This window comes from Lactuca serriola, chromosome 2 (genome assembly GCF_051521515.1).
Source record: "Lactuca serriola cultivar US96UC23 chromosome 2, Lser_US96UC23_V15, whole genome shotgun sequence".
NCBI classification, from domain to species: domain Eukaryota; kingdom Viridiplantae; phylum Streptophyta; class Magnoliopsida; order Asterales; family Asteraceae; genus Lactuca; species Lactuca serriola.
The window spans coordinates 109774599-109792998 of record NC_136409.1 but is presented as its reverse complement, the minus strand read 5'-3'; positions in this window follow the sequence as shown (position 1 = coordinate 109792998).

Genomic DNA, 18400 nt, shown 5'->3' with positions numbered 1-18400 from the left:
AATGGATCCCCTAGAGCCAAAATCGGTGGCCACTTACCTTCCAACAGTATAAAGTTGATTTTTTGCAAGTAACCTATTCTATCAAGCCTCATCTTGCACATTGGTGTTTGTGAACCATTAGAGGCATCACACTTGGGGTGCACAGGCTTTCAAAGGTCAAGAACTACAAGTCCTTCTAAAAGGTAAGTCATTCAACTAGTTGTATCATTCAATTGTTCAAATGTATGTTAGTTAGGACAATGCTTTGGGAAAATGAAAATATGCATGTATAATAAGAGAAAACATAGATCTAAAGCATTTAGGGTTGCATGTGCATCATAGGAGTGTTATAGTGCTCAAAACCCAACAAAAAGATCCGTACCTCAATTCAACGACTCCCGAACTTCGGCCGGTGAACTTGAAGCGTTTCACTACAGGCTGGGATTGGATCGGAGCCTGATATTGCTTCCTCGTCTGGGTCTTTATCTCAATCTATCGCCTCCTCGCGACATCCTAAAACTCAGCTAGAGAACAACAACGATGGGTGGACACGAACTGTCGATATCCGTCTTGAGCATGCTCAATTACTAAGTCATCTGAGTCTACTCTGAAGTAGCGAACTCAAGTCTAAACAAAGTCCTCTCAGTGAACATCTTGGAGATCTCCGTCATCGACTCGGTCGTCTGTCTCAGATCCAGGTACTCCTAACCCAGCCTCTCCATTTCCACCAAGGGAACATATCTCGTACGGAACATCTCCAAGAGCTGCTACCAAGTCACCGCAACCCTCTAATCATGAGTGTAAGAGCTAGTCACCAGTCTCCACCAATCCTTCGCCCTCGATCTGAGAAGGTTTAGGGCACACTTGACCTTCTAGTCATCCGCACTAGAACATGTTAAAAAACAAACCTCCACATCAGATAACCATCTCATCGCTACAATCGGTTCCTTGACACCATTAACCTCCAGAGGCTTCGTATTTTCGAAGTCCCGATACTGGAAAGCTCTCTCTCCTCGAAACCTAACAACAGTAATTGCCACGATAGCTGCAACAACAACATCGTCATAAAGTAAATCATAACGATCATTGAATAGCTCGACCGTGGCACTCTTGACCAGCCCAAACAACTCCAGAGTAGCCTCCATGACCGCCTCAGCTACTTTTGTAGCAATAATCCCATGAATTTCCTCCTCACTCATACCTACTCTCCTAGTGCCTCCAACACCTAATTATGAAACTCCAAAAGGCGGCATACTGAAAATATACCAAGGAAAGATCAGACATTACAACACAATGCTCCACACACCAGACCTACTCCTATTAGTTCCTTAGTAACCTCAAAATTCCTCCTGAATTTCATACGTATTGTAACACCCCATTTATTTAATAAATAAATAAATTAATTAATGAATGAATAGTAACCCTAAAATAGCAGCAGGATAAGGATGTGTACACTGATGATTCGGGAGTTAAGAGCTTTAGAAGCTCTAGATTATCATAGGGCTAGGCACCCCATCGCTAGCAGCAGATGGTTGGTAGATGTCACAAACACTTTTCGTACCAGACGTTGTCTCGAAAGGAGACAAGATTTGACTTACTTCCTATCACCTAAGGGACAGAGCATGAGATTGATAGGAAGAGTTGGTAGAAGGTTGAGTGATGATGCGGTTGATGCTATGTCATGGGATGACTTTTAGACTAGATTCTGGGCAGAGTGTGCGCAGGCGATTAAGGCGCAACACTTGGCGCAACAGTTGTTATCTCTCCACCAGAAGACTGAGACTGTAGCAGAGATCACTGCCAAATCTCGGGAAAGAGCTTATATGGTACCACAGTATGTAGCAGATGAGGAAATGAAGAAGCTAAGTTATCAGAACATACTATAGAATGATAGGAGGGAGATCGTGGGTATCTCGGGGTGCAAGACCCTGAATGATATGACTTCTAGATCTTGAGAACGGGATATGGACTTGGAGAACATTGCTAAGAGGGAACCATATCAGTTGCTTATATTTGAAGGGTCTCGGGATGAGACCCTAGATTTAGGATTAGCTTTCGAGAGACTAGTAGGACCAAATTCGGTGCAGCACTTTCGGGAAACTGCACAAGGGAGCCTTTCGTTCCAAGGATTTGAGTAAGTGTAACCCTGAGTTATCATCGGTTTGTGTCTGAATTATATTTTCAAGAGATTTCATATGCCAATTTTATATCGAGAAGCACTTGATGGAGGTGATCAAGACTTTGAGGAGGGAGAGAATTTTTGCAAGGTTCTCCAAATGTGAGTTCTAGTTGCGTGGGGTGCAATTCCTTGGGCACCCTGTCAACCAAAAGGGTATACTAGTCGATCCAGCGAAGATATAGTCTGTGATGCGGTGGGAGATTATGAGGTCTCCAACTGAGATTCAGAGCTTCCTGGGTTTAGCGGGTTATTACGGGAGATTTATTCAGGTTCTTGGAGGTGGTGTGATCTTTTGGACTGGATAGTATTAAAACACTAGCAATGGTAAGCGTGGTTTTCAGTAGATTGGGCACAGAATGGTGGGAAGGATTGAGAATCCTTCCAGTATTGTGTGATGTAAGACATTAGATGAATCAAAGTAGGGGAGAATCATCCAAGGATTCAGAAGTAGGAGCAGTTTTGAAACAAGGATAAGTTTAGCATCCGTGTCAGGAAGTAAGACAGCTCAACCGGCTATATGGTTTGAGGATAGTGTGAGAGGGAAGTTCGGAAAAACTTGCCAATAAGGAGATCGTGTTCCCGTAATGTTTTCCAGCAAGCCTTGGGGTATCAGGTTGGGGATTCCAGTCAGGACATGAGTTCAGTTGAGTGCGGGTCAAGCGTGTGTTCGATCCAGTGTTAGAGTGTTGTAAATCTACAGGTGTAGCTATAGCGTTCACTAGCAACCAGATAGTATTAGAGTGTTGTAAGTTTGCGGGAGTAGCCATAGCATTCACTAGCAGCCAGACAGTGATAGAGTGTTATAAGTCTGCGGGTGTAGCCATAGCATTCACTAGGTTAGTATATAGCATGAGTGCATTGTTAGGACGCGGAAAGAATAGTAGTACCCACCAGTTTGGGTGTAGCAGTGAGGATATGGAAATCCACATATTGGATATCGGAATTACCCAGACAGATTAGACCTGGTTAAGCCAGTGATAAGACTGTAGGAGCGCCACTGTAGTTATGGGATTAGAAAAGCAATGGACCATGTGAGGTCGTTTGTGATTTAAGGCTACCTTTGGTCATGTAGCAATCACTTTTAGCCTTGGGTTTGGTGACATCTCGACACATGGAACCAATCAGTTAGATCAAAAAGTTGTTAGAGTCACAGTCGCATGATAACTAGTTGCAACTAGTTCCAGAGAAGGATTTCGTTCAGAAGTCGTGTGAGGTGACTAAGTGGGAGTCCTTTGGCTCCGCAGCCGGGCCGGAAACCGGTATTTCAGAGGACTGACAAATGAACTGAGACTAGGAAAGTCTTGGTAGATTCTGGAAAGTAGTCGTGTGGCAACATACTGCTTCAAGCAGTTCAGTGTTCGGACAGGTTTAGCGTTTAGGCAGTGTTAGTATTTGTGTTTTAGGTTGCAGATACGGACGGAATAGCTGGTTGATTGGGAAGTGACAAGTCACTCACAGCGGGATCAGCTGAGCCTTGGCCGAGTATAAGTGAGCTACAAGGGTAATGGGTCAGTGACTCTTTTTTCCAATGGGAACCTCTAGTTATCAATAGTTGAGTAGTCAGTTGAGGGATAAGTGGATTGGGTTCAACAATGATGATTCAGTATGAGAGATTCAGACCATCTCGGGATAGCAAATTTTAGACGGGGTATATGTGGTCTTGTCGTGGGGAATTCGTTCACCTGCGGAATTTTAGGGCTTTACGAAGATTGGTCACGGCTACCTTGGGAAGGCTAGGGTGTGCCCAGGATGATGACCATGTTACTTGAGTGGTTAGCGCGTAGGGAATGGTAAGAAATAATTTCAAGGACGAAATCTAATTTAAGTGGGGAGAGTTGTAACATCCCGTTTATTTAAAAAATAAATAAACAAAATAATGAATGAATAGTAACCCTAAAATAAATAATTATATAGCAGGGTGTTGGTCTCAAGGGTTAGTTATTACAATTCTAGAAGTTGGGGGCTAGAGGTGCAAGTTCTAGATTTAATTTCAAAAGGATTTCAGAAGTCAGGGTGCGTGTGGTAATTAAAGGACTTAAATTGAAAAGATTTGAAGGTTTAGGGGGCTAATTGGTAACATCAGGACTTATTATGAAAGGAATTATGGAAGTAAGGGTTAAAAGATAATTTTCGGATTAGTTTTGCAAATAATTCACAAGTGGAGGGTTGTAGGGTAACTTTTGGACATCAACTGAAAAACAAATATTGTAAGGAGGGCCATACTTGTAATAATGCTTCAAGGCTTCAAATGGAACATTACATACATGCCTTCTCCATCACGCATCTTAAACCCTAAACCTAAAGCTATGCAACAGCTGCCACCACCATGCGGACATTCTTCATCCGTCGCTGCCCACCTGAGAATCGACCTCCATGGTTGCTACCGGTGACGCCCACTGCCGACAAAACCGCAAACCCGAATCCCAACCTCGTATGCTGCCGGAAAGTCACCGAAATCGATAGAGGAAGTCGGGAACGACGAAGTTCAGGCGGAAACGACTGGATGGCCCTCGGTAAGCTTGATGATCTGTCAGCCAGCAGCCTGGAATTTATTCACGGGACTTCAGCAGCATGAGGTGAGTTTTCCTCCAGTAGGAACGGGTCTAAGGCACCAATTCTGACCCGTTTATGTAGTTACAGTATGTCGGGGAAAGCCCGATGTTGGGGATAAGCCGGTGCAGTTTATATGTTTAGTTTATTTCAGATTTCGGTCTGATGTCGGGGTGGTCCCGAGAAGTAGTTTTGTATGCTTGATGTCTTTGTGATTCATGCATGTTTATGTTATGTGTTATGTGTTCCAGACTCTAGGCCGATGTCGGGCAAGCCCAATGCAATTTATGTATGTTATATGTTTGAGTTTATGTTATGATTCAGTTTATTCTGGACTTTGGTACGATACCGGGTGGGGCCTGATGCAGTGGGCGGGGCCCAAGTTATTCCGGACTTAGGTCAAATTTCGGACGGGGCCCGATGTAGTTGGCGGGGCCCAAGTTATTCTGGACTTAGGTCTGATGTCGCGCAAGGCCCGATGCAGTGGGTGGGGCCCAATTTATTCTGGACATAGGTTCGATGCTGGGTGGGACCCGATGCAGTGGTCAGGGCCCAAGTTATTCCGGACTTAGGTCTGATGTCGGGCGGGGCCCAATGTAGGGGGCAAGCTAGTCCGGACTTCGGTCTGATGTCGGGCGAGGCCCGATGCAGTGGGCAAGGCCCAGTATGTGCTATATGAGTTATTGTATGGTATGTGGTAGTTTGGGGAGACTCACTAAGCTTCGTGCTTACAGTTTTCAATTTTGGTTTCAGGTACTTCAGGTTTCAAAAGAGGAGCTTGGGAAGGTTGCATTGCACACACCATTTGTTCAGCCTGGGATGTTTATACTCTGATATACATGACGGTTGTTATAGTATTCTAAGATAGATTGTTTATGATTTTTCTAAGACATATAATGACTATGGTTTTTATTATTAAATTAAAACGAAATTTTTAGACCGTGTTTTTGGGTTGTTACACGGATCCTGTGTTTTCAGTAGTACGGGACAATACAACCTTCCACACGGATCCTCTTAGGTATGCTAACACCCACTTCTCCTACAAGCTACAAATAATTTCCTAGGCACTCTTCCTAGGATTATCCCTGCTCCCGCACCATTGGTTGCTTTTGTGCATGCTTGTTGTACACAATACGAGATCAGATAGACTATCGCATAATTGAATCTGCCCTAAGTCCACAACCAAACAAGGAACATGAAATAAGGCTAAGTTGATCATTCTAAGGCTATTAAATCCCGAACATATACAACTAATCAACATACACATAATAATCACAAATCATGTAATATATATCAGGCAAGCAAACCCCTATATCATAAGGCATCATAGAAATCAGGCATTTCTATCCAACAGTTCCTAAAAGGACCTTAGCTTATCCACTAGCACATTTTCCTAATTTTTCACATATCAACAACATCAAAACTCAGTACATATAACGAACCACTCTCATGTTTGGGCTCTAGCTGACTATACATATCGCATCTTCCTACAAAACCAAAGTTAAGTCAAGGTCCACGTTCCTAATCCTAAGCTAACAATCAAATAAGAACATGAAAAGAGAGTAATTCCATGTCCCTAACCCAACCATTTTATTATAAATTCTTTTTCAAAACGTTTTTTGAAAATTCTTGGATCCTAGTTTGAGACTGCATTCACATAAGTGTCCTCCAATTCGCTCAAACCAGGGCTCTGATACCAACTTGTAATGTCTGATTTTCACGACCATTTTTTCATTTTATTTAAAGTAAAACTTCCCAATTATAAAACCATTTTAAGAAAACCATCTATTCCCAATTACAATTATTAAAAATCAGATTATTATAGTGAATGCGAAATCCTCAATGCTGCTGATGAGTGTGTACAATCCTGTCTTCGCCTTCCTGTAGCAACCGATGATACCTGAAACAATAAACAACTGGGTAAGCATAAAGCTTAGTGATTTTCCCCCAAAATACCCCATATGATAAACATACAAGCATGAATAATGGCCCACAACCTCCCGGTTGGAATGCACAGTCCCAATCAGTCCTTAGACTGGAATGCCAACATGTAACGGGTCCAATTAGCCATCGGGATGGAATACGCAGGTTTTATTGGCCTACCGCCTAAACCCAACCTCTCTTCCCGAGCCTCCATTCCTATAGCTTACATTCGGCCTGCACCGAGTATCTTGGCCTACAACACAAAGCAAGACCGCCTCAACCCAATATTACCATATATTGACATATAAACAATCAGGATCAAGTAGGCACACATTACAGGCAAACAACAACTATACAAATCACTCCTGCCTACTAGTCCTCTCACAGCACACAATCGTACTACCAACTAACTTCCATGAAATACGTAACCATAAGTACCCAAATGTGAGATAGCCACCCAAAGAGATGATCCTACTCTAAAGCCACAACCAAACAAGGAACATGCAAGAAAGCCTAGATCAACAGTTTGCAGGCTATCCTTAATGACTACATACAGTCCCTAGGGCACTCCATTAGATGATAACCAACAAGTACAGGTGAACATACAGATCTACATATCCCTATCGCATAGCAACATCCTACATACCAGGATACAGATCTAAGAGATCACTACAACATAGCAACATACTAAGTACCAATAATCCAAGGAATACATGACCGTATATACTTAGAGTTGAGATGGACACCATGCATGTGATCCTACTCTAGAGCCACAACCAAGCAAGGAACAGGAAAGAGAGCCTAGATCAAGATTCCTCGGTCTACCCTACATAACCATATACAGTCCCTATGGCATCCCTCTATTAAAAGATAACCAAAACTAATGGGTTGGGATTGGTGTCTTCGCCCCATGGTATAATGAGTTGAAACTCACCTGAATCGAAGAACTCTGAACACTGCAATATAATCCCTTTCTCAGCACTGCTTGTTCCTGCATATCCACTAACACCAGAACCAAATAGAATCTCAATCAATAGCCAAAAATCCTCAAGTTTTACCTAAAGTCAAACTTGGTCAAAAAGTCAACGTTCAGTGCCACGTCTTGGTTCTCCTTGGCCACATCGTAGCAAATGTCAAAACAAGGTAGTTACGATTTTTGACTTCCCCACGTCGTAACTACCCTCATCACGTCGTGGCCACCGGAAAAATCACCAATTTATTAATATGAGCTTAATCCTTTCATACTATGCTCATACTTCCAGATCTACTTCTCTATACTGACTTAATAGATAAAGTTTCCAACTTTATCCATTAGGACCTCACCATAGGACAAGATCTTAAACCCTATGTCCATTAAGTCCTAAATGTGACCAAAACTCAAACATTAGGCTAAGAACACTCAAGCTAAGAACTTTTTCTCACTAGCTTAGAAGTTAATGACCAGATGAGCACCACATCAAACTCTAGAGTTCCTCAAACTCCAAGAGCACTCAGTAATGGGACCAAATCATCCAAAAATGGTCCCAAACATCAAACAAGAAACACAAAGGTCAAGATATGAACTTTATACCTCCAATAACTCAGAAATGTGAAGAAGATCTTGGATCCTAGCTTGCTCCTTGCTTCATTGCACCAAAATAAACCACCTTCTTCTTCAAGTTTCACCAAATGAAGCAAACAACCACATGATATAGCCACCAAGCTCATTTCCATGGAACAGAGGATATGATTTTGAGATGAAGGAATGGAGGCTGAAGAAGATGACCTAAAATGGGGCCTGACCAGGCGCTATGCTGTGGCTATCCAATGCCACGCAATGGTGACCCTCAAAAACACGCATTAAAAAATATCACGCCACGTTGTTGGTATCCAAGTCCCACGTCGTGGCTGGGGGTCTACTCTAAAAATCCTTATTTGATTTCTTAAGTCTTGGCCCAACTTCTTTGGAAAACGGGATGTTACAAATGTTGTTTCATGTGGGGTGATTATATTAACACTTTCGCTGACAGTTGTATTGGTACTAGGTGTAGCCAATGTTGAAATGGTGTTTAGAAATCGGCTTTTTATTGGTGTGGGTTGAGTGGTTAGTGTTGTTTCCATGTTTGGAAAAATTAGGAATGAGGGTGTTATATGTGTTCATCCTTGAAGTTTGGTTGTTGGTGTAGCCTTGAGCGTCACCATTGGGTGGATCGAACTTGGATTGGTATCTATTGAATCATAAAAGTGACCCTCTTAAACTTGACCTACCGTAGCCCCTTGAAGATCCGCAGTCAAGTCAATTCAGCAACCGCATCCGAAGTCACCATCATCAGCAGTTCACTATCTAGTTTTCTTAGTTTAGCTTTTTATCTGCTTTTCTTAGAATAATCTCTTTTATCCAGTATGCCTTGCATGGCTCCGTTTAGATAGTTGAACAAGTGTAACCTTTGAGTCTCTATATATAGAACTCAATCTTTCTCAACTTAATACACATTTCTGGTATCACTTCGCATCCTAAATCTCATATATTGTCTTATTACTCTCATCTCTTTCTTACTCTCTAATCTCACTATTTCATAACTGAACATCATCTCTCTTCGGAGCAAGTCATTCTTGACTTAATCACTAAGCTTGATCTCATTTACTAACTTGGTTTGAATGCATTCCTTGTTTAGAATCAACTTACGTGTATACTTGATATAATACCTGCTGTCATTATATTTCCTTACATTTCCGCATCTAACACACTAATTATCTAACTGTAACTTATTATTATTGTTGAGATTTTAGATCCATTGAGATAAACTATTCCGCAACTATACTTGTTCTAACATTTGTTCAAGTGTGTCTCAAGTTTTTCTCTCTACAATTGGTAAAATAGCCAAAGTGGTTGCCTTTTGAAGCAAAACTCTGATTTTCAAAAAGCCTTATATACCACTGAAGCTCATTTCGTTACAAAAAACAAAAAAAAAACTTTTTAAAACAAGGAAATATGGCACAGGCATTATCTCTTCATGTATCAAACAGTGTTGGTGGTTCGAATAGAGCACCAATACTTGTGGCAAATGAATATCATCACTGGTCTCAGAGAATGGAAAGATATTTAAGGAGACTTGGAAGAGACATATGGAGATCTGTAAAAGAAGGACCTCATGTTCCTGTTCTTACTACAATACAAACCGATGGAGCCACATCCAGACTAGGAGGAGGTCAACCAGCATTGAATCATCCCACCAAGGACGATCTTGACAAAATCGAAGATGACGCTATTTCCTTTTATGATATTTCTTGCTGACTTGCGCCTGACAACTTCGACATAATCATAAATTGCAACTCTGCAAAGGAGATCTGGGATGTTCTCAAAAATCTGTATGAAGGAACTGAACAAGCTCAAGACAAAAAGCTTACTACTGCACTCAATGAGTTTAACCACTTTAAAGCTCATGCGGGTGAAAGTTTGGAAGATTCCTTTAAAAGGTTTAATCTGATAGTCACTAAACTATCCATGATGGCACTGTCCGAAGCAACCATGAAACAAATCTTCAGTTTCTTAACGGTTTATGAAGGCATTGGACGACTGCCAAAATGATTGTTCAAGGGGATAGAAAAATTCATTCTCTACCTCTCTATAAGCTCTATGGTGAACTGTAAGCTCAAGAATCTACCGTACTCAAAGACTATGCAGACTTCGGTGGTCCATTATCCCTCGTAGCACAATCCCCTCACTCTCAATCATACTCCACTGCTTATGACAACCGTCCGCATTCATATGAAGCAGACTTAGAGTATGACGATGAAGAAGAATTTCAGAATGCAATTTCTCTTGTCAGCCAACAATTCAACTGATTACCACCTTCATTCTGAAAGAACCAGCAGTACAACAAGCCACCTTTCAACCGCAATCTTAACTCTCAAAACAATCACTCCCATTTCACTAAAAAACCTTACCCACCACCGCAGTCTCAAAATACTCAACCCAAGGAGTCACTGCAGTCCATCCAAACTATGGACTCTGGTACTCCTTCAGAAGATAAAAGTGATGTTGTGATATGTCACAAGTGCAACAAAAAAAATCATTTTGCCAAAGACTACAAGGCAAATGTAGTTAAAGATAGAGCATTCTATCTCAGGATGGCTCAAGAGATGGAAGAAAGGGAAAAAGGAAGAGCATATGTTGCTCAAGTGAAAAGAGACCATCAAGTTTGGTCCTCGGGGATGAAGATGAAGACATCAGCAGCATCAAAGGAAAGGGAAAGATTTGTATGATTGCAACTGCTGATGAGGATGGATCCACAAAGACGGATAAGAATTATTGTTATATGGCTAAAGATGGGACACTCAGCATCGTCGAACAGGTAAAACTTATGATCAAATTCTAAATTATAGCATGCATGATTGTCAGCCCTTCATAGACAACCTTAATGACACATGTGTTGCCGTCCTTACATACTATAACAAAGCATTAGATGAGAAGAACATTGCGTCCCAAGAGATGTTTCACGTAAGAGGACAAATGGACAACAAATGACTCAAAATGGTTATGTTAAAAAGGGAATTAATGTTAGAGAAAGATGCAAGAATGTTGAGTGAAACACAGTTAGAAATAGCTTTGAATCAGAGAGATTTAGCTCAGAGTGAAATTGTACGCTTAAATATTTTAAAAGAAAAATTGTTAATAAAAGTGAAGCCATCGAGAATCTTGTTAACAATGGGACTACTGATAATACGTACAATTGGGGTTGGTCCAATGGGTACTCTACCGCAACGGACTCATCACCCCGATTCAATAAGGACTATCCCTCCTGACCGTGAGTTTATGTTTCCGGTCAATAGCAAAACATTTCCTAAAGATATCAAAGTTCACTTTGGTAGACTTCATGATCTGAGTAACAATTATGTTATCAAAGAAATTCTTCCTGGATTTTCTAATCCTATAGACAACACAACTATTCCCAGTTCTTAGACTTCATCAATCGCTGATGAGGAAATTGTCTTGGAAGGTCCCCAAGTCTCAATAGACTTCCCGTCTCTATCGTCAGACTGCAATATACCTTACTGCAGTCATGAACCTCAGTATGTCCATCTATCTTCCATCAATTGTCACACCAATGTATCCACTTAGACTTATTCCGCGGTTGTTGAAGGCTCCAAACCGTAGACCTTAGTCAAAAGTATTGTGACCATCCAACCAATTCACCATGAATTACCAGTCGAAAATTTTGAAGTTGGTCAATGTTCCCTGAATCCTGAACTCTCTAGTTCGGATGAATCAAGTCCTCATTTTTCAAAATTACCAATTGTCTCAAGGAAACTGCAACTAAATGTCACTGATTGCGGTTCTCCTAAAACCAAGGCGAGAAAGGCTTTCAAGGAAGAAATTCGATCTCGTGGGAAAAAGCGGGAAAATCTTTCAAAAAAAGCAACTTGTCAAAATTCCTACGTCTAGAAGTCCATAAAAACTTGTTTTCTCAAATTATCTGTCCAAAAACTCTATAGTCAAGAAAACGAAGAAAAAGGAATGTAAAGTTTCTAAATCCATTCCAAATCCATCTGACACAACCCAAAAGAAAGTAAAGTCTTTTCGAAGTAATGGTTTTCAAATCTATTCCTTAGATAATCCAAAATGGAAGGGTATTTTGCCAACTCCAGCACTCTTAAAGTCACATCAAAATTTTAAGAAATCACTTCACAAAAGGTCTACACGTGCTTTTACACCTGTGAAATCTGCTTTTTCAAATCCTACTGTCATACCTCACAACCCTCGGACTGGTCACAAACATACTTCCTTACAAATACCATTGACTAAACAAAAGGTCAAAACAAATGACAAAAGTCCAGTTTGCAAATGTCAGTTTCAAACATTTTCTTCTCATATCAAATCACACTCTTTTCAAAAACCTCGTATCTTTTTTCAATCTCACAAAACTCCAAAAAAATCTCAAACACCCAAGACTAGGTCCAAAATTTGACACGAAACCTGTCCCTGTAACCTCGTATCATGCATCAATTAAGAATTTGTATGTTGCCCCAGGCTCCAAACTCGTTTGGGTTCCTAAATTGACCGTTTAATTCTCAGGCTTTGTGCAAGGAGGACCAAGAAGAAGAATGGTTGATTGACAGTGCCTGCTCTGTAACATCCCAAAATTCAAGGCCAAAAATTTCATTTTTAATTAGGTTATTACATAAAACCAAAGTGTGAATAATCAAAATATAATATTATAAAACCATATCATAGTATAATCCCAAGGATCTCGTGTGCGGAAAACATAGTGTGATGCGCTGCGACCAAGCCGAATCCTTTCCTTTGAAACAAAGTACCTAAAACCAAAACTGTAAACCGTAAGCACGAAGCTTAGTGAGTTCCCAAAATACCACATATACATATTAGCTACTCGAGGCTATAGCTCTGTAAGACCTTTCAGTCAATGTGTCTCAGTGGGACCCTCCGGTCCCACAACTCTGGTAGACCTTCCGGCCCTACCATGGCTTGCCTTTCGGCCTCAACTCTGATCGCCTTTCGGCCATAACTCTGATTACCTTCCGGCCATAACTCTATCAACCTTCCGGTCCCAAATCATACAACATATACATAACACATAGATAAGAACATATATCACATAAACAAAATGCATAATATCACATAGACAAAATGCATAATATCACATAACTCGCATAAGCATGTAAGACCTTCCGGTCACACATAATTACCACTCTAGATAAGGTATAGCGAGAAGACTCCCTGACACTGCTGAAGTTTCGTAGACTCAATCCCACACTGCTGAGGTCCTGTAGACTCAACCCTAGCTGCTGGATGACAGATCCCGATCTTTCAATTATCAAAACATCACCCAATTAATAATTGGTTCCCCCTACCTAACCATAAGTACCTACTTTGGATGATTACTACATTGCCCCAGGCTTGGCTTTATTTAAGCCCAAGGCCCAATCCATAGGCCCAAAGTCAATTAGGAATCAAAGCCCAACATATGGCCTAGTTTTCCAAATTGGGCCCCAGCCTATACATGGTCTTATTCTAAGGCTCATCCTCATATAATCATTAAGGCCCAAACTGTGGCCCAACTATGGCCCAATTTTCCAAATTGGGCCCAAACCCCTTACATGGGCCTTACCCTAGGCCCATTAATTTATTCTAGACTATTTGCTTGATCTTGGATGGTCCAGTATTATCTTAATCATTTAGGCCCAATAAGAAGGCCCAATAATAAACCCAAGTGAAACTAGGGTTTCACATAAAATGATGATTAGGGTTAAGTTTCCTACTTAAACCATTAAGGACTTAATCCATTAAGTCCAATATTACTTAGATTAATTTCTTGCCAAAGATTATTATTTAATATCTCCAGTTATTAAATAATTCCCGTGTGTCCCGATTGATTCCCCAAATTAGGGTTTTGATGGCATTAGGATTTTCCAAACCAAAATTAGGGTTTCCAACCCAAATGCTAGCCCATTTATTAATTTGTTGCGCTTTTAGATCAATTAGGGTCTTATTGGGCCTATTAAGCCCACTAAAATATTATTAAGCCTATTAGGGTTTTCTTGGGTCCATTAGGGCTCACAAGGCCCAATAGGGTTTCGAGCATCCCTAATTGATTCAATTTACAAGGCCCAATAGGCCTTCGGATATAAGATATCTGCTGATCCTTCCGGTGAATCAGTGGATCACAAGACTTATAGAGGAATAATTGGCTCATTGATGTACCTCACCGCAAGCCGACCAGACATTGTCTTTGCAACAGGTGTATGCGCAAGGTACCATGCTGATCCAAAAATGTCACACATGACCGCAGCAAAGTAGATTCTACGATGCTTAAAGGGTAGTAAGACCCTTGGTCTATGGTACCCCGCAGGAAATGACTTCAGCCTACAAGCATTCACTGATGCGGATCATGGCGGATGCAGACTAGATCGAAAAAGCACCTCCGGTGGATGTCAATTTCTGTGTGGAAGACTCGTCAGCTGGTCGTCAAGAAAACAAAGTTGTGTATCATTGTCTACCGCAGAAGTTGAATATGTGGCTGCAGCCATCTGTTGTTCACAAGTCTTATGGATGAAAACACAACTTATAGACTATGGATACAAAATGTTGCGGATACCAATTTATTGTGACTTTGAAAGTGCTATAGCGATTTCTCACAATCCTATTAATCACTCTAAGACGAAGCATATTGAACTACGGTATCACTTCATCAAAGACCACATCCTGAAATGTAACATTGAACTAATTTTTGTTCATACTCAAGAAGATATTGTTGATGTATTCACAAAGGCACCTGACTCTACAAAACTCAACAGTTTCTTACAAATGTTTGGAATGATGAATCCGGACCCACAATGCTTTTTGAATTGATAGGTACCACAGACCACTCTTGGTCTCTAATTGCGGTCCTAATTAAATTTATTTATGATAGATAATTTTGGTGTATCCCAGGTACCGCAGTATCCCTCTTACACCGCAACTATATATCATATCTATCTTTCAATGGTCCTTATTGATTGTTATTACTAATTTTTGTTCAAGTGTTCTCCTCAGCTCTTCTACTGCAGTCATCAAACCATCCATCCACAATGATAAAAGATCCATCCGCAATGAAGTCTCAATTTCTCATCTACTTCCAAAATTCTTGAAACAGTGTGTGCTATTTAATAATCCATCATTAAATAAGAAAAACATTCTAAAAAAACATTCTTGGTGTAGCATATAATCGTTTCAATTCTACTTTTCAAATAAACCTTTTGTCAGGCCTATTTTATGTATGATGACAAAAAGAACAGTTTTCCATAAATATTTCTTTTTAAGAAATCCTTTTCCTCTAAACTATCGCTTCCTATTACCCCAAAACGTCAAATCCGTTACATATTCCTCCTTTATACAATGGATTAACCCCCTTCACCACACGTTCTTTAGACATGATGGTTTAGGGACTGACATTTTATTAAATGCAACTGCTTTTGAAAATTAAAAAAAAATAAAACAAATCTTTTAATGATTTGTGGCTGAGATTGCTTTCAAATAAAAAAACAAACGTTTTATTTTACCCGAATCTACTTAGGGTAAAATCAACTAAGTTTTAATCTGCCACCATAAAACCTTCCTTTTCTTCCCAAGAAAGGTGTACGCTTTTTGAAAAACTCTCAAGACGAACTTCATCTTCTTGCACTCAATTTTTCTGCAAGTTCTTCAAACCTTTTTCAAAATGGTGAAATTGGGTGTCTTAAAGAAACAATCCAAAGCATCTGTCTCTGTTCATCCAACTGGTTCAGACTCCGACTCAAGAAACCAAATGCCATCAATTGCTTCAAGCAATTTTAGGACAGTGTTTGATGTGGATTCGTCTTATAATGCTCCAATTAAGCTGATGATCAAGTTCTTGTCAAATTATATGTTGTTCAATCCATTCGACACCTTCACCGATGTAGTACCATTTTCAACCCTCTACAAATGTGCTTTCTCTGCATATCGCCCCTTCAACAACCTTCAAGAGATGCATCTGAATCTGGTGAATGATTCTTTGGTTATTCTGACCATAGAAAAGTTTCTCAACGCCATTAATCTGTTAGTTCATCCTTCAACAAAGTTCTTCACCCCAAGCACGACCGATATCTTATCTGCACTCTACTAAATTGGATACCAAAAGAAGCTCAAAGGCGTAGGCGAATTCAAGAAGAATCAGTTGCCTACGGTATGGTAGTTTGTTTTCCACTTCGTCATCCGCAGTCTGTCTGGCAGGACCGGAGGCACTGATAACATAGGTCTCAAACTATTAGAGTTGGTATGGAGCATCTTCACTGGCCACGATGTCAACTATGGTCAGTTTTTGTGGGATGACTTCCTGTAGTACATTCCCAAAGAAAGTCCAAGAGAAAGTCCGACCAAACTCACATTTGCAATATTCTGGTCTCTATGTATCTCTGATCTACATACTGATGCGGGTCTGAGCATGGCAATGATGTCAACCTCTTTATCACCAGAGATCTTAAAAGGTACAACCCCTCTAAAGATTAATCTCTTTTAGGACCTATTAGACGACTGCCAGCCCACATACTGTCTACACTTGGACTTGAAACCAATGATGTTACAGATCACTTAGAGGCTATGGAAGGTATTGACCCATACCTTCCTACCCTGCCTCTACCTATTCAAAACATTCAAACCTCAACCCCACCCATCAATCCTGATAGTACCGCAACCCCATCCTCTACTACTCTATCAAACTTTCCTTTATCTCAAAGGGTAAAGAAGGTTGCCTCAGCCAACCAAGGCCCCCACAACATCTCCAAGAAACATGGAACCCCAACGAAGAAGGATACTTCCAGGAACCTTGAACCTTCCATGAAAAGGAAACTCAAACCAATTGTGCCTTCAAATGACGAATCAGATGATGATTCTGATGATGACGCACAACCCATTGCAATCCTCAAGAAACGAAAAACCCAATCCACATACCAAATGCGTGACCGGACTGATACCGCAGTCTCTCCAAAGGCTCTGGTAGTCCTTGGGGTGGCTGCAGACCCATTCAACACCACAATCGAATTCCACTCAGACACATAAAGTGTGTATGTTTCAACTATTCATGGAGACTCACCCTCAGCTCAATCCCAAGGGGATGGAACTGGTTCTCGCCCTAAGGTCTCCAGGGCTTCCCGTCTACATTACTTTTCTCCTGAGGAGTTGAATTCCATCCTTTTGTCTGTAACCTATACACTACCAACACCTTCCCAACTGCAGGGCACTTCTTCCGCCCTTACCATAACTGAGTCGAGGCTATACTTGACCACGGGTCAAGGAGACCGAGGAAGCTCAGGAAATCCTACTCTGCTTCCATCTTTTCTTGGTGGTTTAGGCACGGTGAGCACAATGGTGCAAGGATCCGTGAACCCGAGGGACACCTTGGTGCGATTTCAAGGAATTGACGATATTGATCTCAATGACTCATTGAGTACTTACAAGCCATCAAATGAAGTTGAAGCAAATAAATATGCCGCTTTCCGTAGGGCATTTCAAGCAATAAAGGATCGTCAAACCAAGCAGCTTCAACAAAAACAGCTAGAAATTCAAACATTGGCTAAGTACTAGGCAGACACAATTAACAACGCCAACACCGCAACCACTATTTTGAAAGTGCAGGAGTGGATGTCCAACATGGCTAAGACAGTCTGCAACGCTCAGACTACTCCCGGTGATCAAGGTACTTCAAGAATCCCTCCAACTCCAAATGCTCAAACTTCTCAAGACGATGGCACCGCAATCGAAGTTAGCTCTGCACCTACATTCAGGTTCGATGACTTTGATCTCAATGAGGTCAATCAGCCTACCCCTTCTAATGATGACTTAATGATATTTGATGAAGAAGAAGCTTCAAGTGGCTCTCAACACTCCACCTCCAAGCCCAAAGACAAAAAGAAGAAGAAGATTGTTGTCTCAAGGAAAGAGTTTCTGAGTCTACAAGCCAAAGTAGATCAGATTATTGATGCGGTCAAGCCCACTCAACCGCAACCTGAAAACATTCCAGGGCCGCAGTCCTTAATTGAAAGAATCTAAAGACTGGAAACTCGTGAACGACTGGCTGCTGAGCGAATTTCTCTGAAAGTTGAAATGGAGATTCGTTCTTTGGACACAAGTCGCAAGGCTGACCATCAGCAATTTATGGATACTGCAAAGCGCCTCATCTCTGAGGTATCTACAATCAAGGCAGACCTTCAAACCGCCATTGCGGTTCAATCAACACACTCAAAGAAGTTGATAGATGAAACTCATACTGCCTA